Source organism: Lycium ferocissimum, chromosome 9 (assembly GCF_029784015.1).
Source record: "Lycium ferocissimum isolate CSIRO_LF1 chromosome 9, AGI_CSIRO_Lferr_CH_V1, whole genome shotgun sequence".
Lineage (NCBI taxonomy): Eukaryota > Viridiplantae > Streptophyta > Magnoliopsida > Solanales > Solanaceae > Lycium > Lycium ferocissimum.
Genome location: NC_081350.1, coordinates 8,464,287 through 8,468,418, shown reverse-complemented (window position 1 = coordinate 8,468,418; position 4,132 = coordinate 8,464,287). Strand labels below are relative to the sequence as shown.

General features: G+C 33.0%; 1 long non-coding RNA gene across 5 annotated transcripts; it reads left to right on the top strand.

Annotated features, from left to right (window-relative positions):
• Positions 1-290: 290 nt before the first annotated feature.
• On the top strand, positions 291-3,830 carry LOC132029584 (uncharacterized). Of its 5 annotated transcripts, none has more exons than XR_009407870.1 (3): positions 291-749; positions 851-1,714; positions 3,506-3,830. It is a non-coding gene; the product is annotated as an uncharacterized LOC132029584 (long non-coding RNA). The 5 variants fall into 5 exon arrangements; XR_009407868.1 differs by adding an exon at positions 2,606-3,107 and having other exon boundaries at positions 291-1,714; XR_009407869.1 differs by adding an exon at positions 1,954-3,107 and having other exon boundaries at positions 291-1,714; positions 3,511-3,830.
• Positions 3,831-4,132: the final 302 nt, after the last annotated feature.

Here is a 4,132-nt window from a genome sequence, read left to right as displayed (position 1 = left end):
CACTCTAGGCTAAATACCATGCATATATAGCCAATAAATAACACTTTATTTACAAGAAAAAAAAAAAAACTTTCGGATGCCAAAACAAAAAGAAAAAAGGAAATGAGTACACCCTAGGCCCACCGTATGCATACACAATAAGTGACCAAAAAAAAAAAAAAAAGAAGAAAAAAAGAAATACACCCTAAGCCCACCTTATGTATACACAATACAACTAATGTAAAAATAATAATAATAAAAAAAGATACATTAAAAAAATGGAAAAGAGCATGGGAAACACAATACAAATTATTGTATCATTGTAGTATATCCATTGTTAGTTTTCCCTTCTTTTCATTGAGCAGTCTCCCTTTTTCTTGAAATTAAAATACTCCTTGTCGGAGAGTTATATATAGGAGAAACAAGTAAAATCAGAAATTTGTGGGGAATATCTAAAGATTTATTCAATGGAATGCATAATTGTAGTATATGAGCTAAAAAGAAAATCTTGATAATTCGACATTTTTATTTGTAATGCAGCAAGTAGAGACTTACTTGGAGATTCAAGATGACCTGCATATTACTATATTTCTTAAACTTGACAGTTTTTAAACCTTAGAAGATTTTAAAAGCAATGAATTCTAATATTTCAATACATTACAATACCAACTAATTTTCCATTTAGTTGAAATATAATGGATGCACAATTTTGTTTGATAGATTTTCAAAAGTGAAAGGTGGTCAAGGGAGAAAGGACCATTGCTTTGGCTGTAAGTTATAAATTTTACCGTTTGTGTTCTCATGACTAAGTAGTGAATGGTTTTCCCTGTTGTGTTTGTGCCATTGTGCTGAACAAAATTATCCTTCTTAGATCGACTCTCTCCAAGCCTTTATTAAAGGTCGTAAAGCAAAAGACAAAAAAGAATGTTGGCTGCAGGGAAAAGAAGAAGTCTTCAAAGATGCTCTCATTTGTGCCTTGGCATTCAAGATATTTCACGGATATGAATACAAAGTCTCCTCTGGTACCTCTCTAATTTGTAATTGCATTAGTTTGTTTTCTGGAATATTATTTATTGTTGAAATAATTTTAGCAAAGTTAGGTGTGCATTATATAAGCTTCTGAAGCAAGACAATGTAGTACATATTTGAAGGACATACATACTATGTTGGATTTGTTGTGTTAGAAATGATTATTGATACAGATTAATTGGTTTCAAACAAATAGAACTTTTCATCCTTACATTTTTTGAGACAAGAACTACCCTCCAAATAGACTCTCCAGGAAAATTCATGAATAGGTATTTGCCATAAGTTGCATTATGATCAACTCAGTTTATTGTTATTGTCTATTTGAGACAAGGCCAATGATTACAGTTGCTTATTTTTAGATGAATGGTGTCTTAATTTCCTTCTATGCAAACTTACAATGGATAGCCATTACGAGACACGTGGAGCACTATGACGTAGATAATACCAGAGTCTCCTAGAAACTTCATATTTGTAACTTTGGTCAATTATCTTAATCGTTGTTCTTGTGCCTTTTTTGGTTATCATGTACTCCTTTTTTTTTTTTTTAGAGTATGCTTGCAATCCCTTTTGGGATAATATGATAACATAAGGTGAGAAGCTTTATTCATGCTATAGTTCTCATGATGCGGAATTCAAGTGTTTGTGGTAACAGATTGAAGGAAGTGCCATCTTCAGATTTCAACTCAGGACGACCATCTGTAATGCGGTAAGTGTCATACCTTTTGAATGAACTTTGCACACTTCTTTTCTTAGAAATATTTCTTTCAGTGGATTTTAAGTGTTAAATATTTATGGAGGATGGAGTAGTAGCAAAACAAATAAAGTGTAGTGTCAAGACAGAGGATTTAAGATTTCCTGCCTTACGAAAATTTGATTAGAAAGGCTTACCCCTGGATAGTTATTTCCGCATTATGCAAACTGCTGTAAAATGTGATGCTTTTGCAGATACTCCAGCAAGAGGAAAAAGAATAGCAAAAATTGTACCTTCCCGTGGTTGGTCAATTTATTATGATCAAAGCGAAGATATGCTGTCTTATCTTTTTAACTGATAAGTTTGTTTCTTAAGATAAATATGGACGCCTCTGTCTAGCTATGTGCTTTCTATTTCACCAAACTTCATATATTTTGCAGAGTTTTCCTAATTGTTCTTTGGAATTAATACAATTATTTCTTTATACGACATATGTAATCAAATGTTTTCCAAGTGATCCATAAACCACATATACTTTTAAGCTTTTATTCATTTTAGTCTTTTATGATGACAAAATAATAACCACTTTCTTATTTCACGTAAATATACTGCGTTTACATGCAGAAGATGAGCATCACTGAATGAAAATTTATAAACATGAACTGATACTTCAAACTTGAAGTTACTATAGAAGAGCATAAATCAGTATAAGCAACTGGAAGGTGCACTTGGGGGATAAGAGTATAATTCGGTATTATTTTAAGACTAGCGTATATAAATTTAGACGATTGGTATAGGATAATTTCATGAATTATTGGTTGTTGTGGAAACTAAAAAGTATATAGATCATAGTAAATTCCGGTTGATATCATTTAGACTAATTCCCTTTATTTTGCGACTATTTAGGGTAATAAGTGGTCCAGCATTAGTTGGGTTGATCATCTTCTCCGTCAAACTCTTACTGTACCGCTTTGAACAGCTTCCATGCTTGCTTTGTGTTTAGTTTGGATAATAGGGGATAGAGGAAGGAATCTTCTGCTTTGGTCTCCTCTCCTCTTCCCAATTATGTTTTGGTGAATATAGCTTGGCAAATAATATAAGGACTTCTTCGTAGTTCAGGGCATGAGTGGAAGCATAGGCCATAAAGGTAGGCATTGTACCTTTGCAATACAGGTCCAGCATACAGCCATTCAGCTGTGTTATGATTCTTTTTTGGTTAAATAATCATGAAGCTTCTATACATTAGGTTGTCATGCGAGAATAGTAACTCGACCATAGGTCTAATTGGATGTTACTGAACATTTATCTCTTAATTGTTTAGATTTGACAACAAAGTTCGGACGATAGCATTTGGCTATGTTACTAAAGATAAGCAAGGAGGAATTTGTCCTGAAGATTGAAAATAAAAGTAAGTCGATACTTTGTTTCCTTGTTTCTTTTGTTTTGACTTTTTATTTTGTTTCGATACAATTTCGCACATGGTGTACTTTTGAGTACTATGAACACAATACGCATTTACGTATTTTGCTACATATTATCTTTCTTTGAAACAAGGTAGTCTTTTTGCTCTAAATTGATGTGACCGGTAGTTCTTTTTTCCCCTGAATATTTAGGATTAATAGGTATTTATTTGGATGCTAAAACTAATAAGATATTTGTTGGCGTGCTCTGGGGTTCTATTATTTTAGAGAATTCCTCAGACCACGGTTATGAGAATACATGGGGTTTGTTATTGTTGTTGTTGTACATTGAATAAAGAGTTAGGACTTGATTAGTTGCATGGGATTAGTTTATCTTTCTTTGCAGTGTAGTAAAGAGAGTCAAGAGCAGTGGTGAAGGAGGAATTGGCATATGGAAAGACCAAAGTTTCAGCTGGCCTCCGAGCCACAAACTGCTCAAATCATATTATTTATGGACCTTAATCTCAGTGGTATTCTTGATCTCAAAAAAACACAATATGTATATGAGCACTTCATTATCAGATACTGAGAACTTCATTTATGCATACCTCATGAAGCAAGCTGAGGAATGTGATTGTACAACTTTGGTCCACAAATGAATCTACGGAATATGAAACATATTTATGTTAATTATTTTTCAGTTTTGTGATATTGCTTCCTTCTTTCTTTTATTGGAAATCCTACTAAACAATCAAAATAAGTGTGAAATATATTTTTTATGGTTGAACAACGATGTTAGGCGTAATCCCGTGCTATCTAGTCTATTATATAGAAAGGTCAATGGGACGACAAAGGCATCATTGCAATTTCACAAACAGTCTTGCATTGCTTGCTTATACGGTAAGCCTCAAAGCTTGGTCATAAGTTTCTAATGACAACAAAAAACTAAGTTTCTAATGACAACCAAAAAATTAAGTCCCTTTTTCTAAAAGCCAAGAGGGTCTCAAATGATGTGATATCTCACGTAGACCTC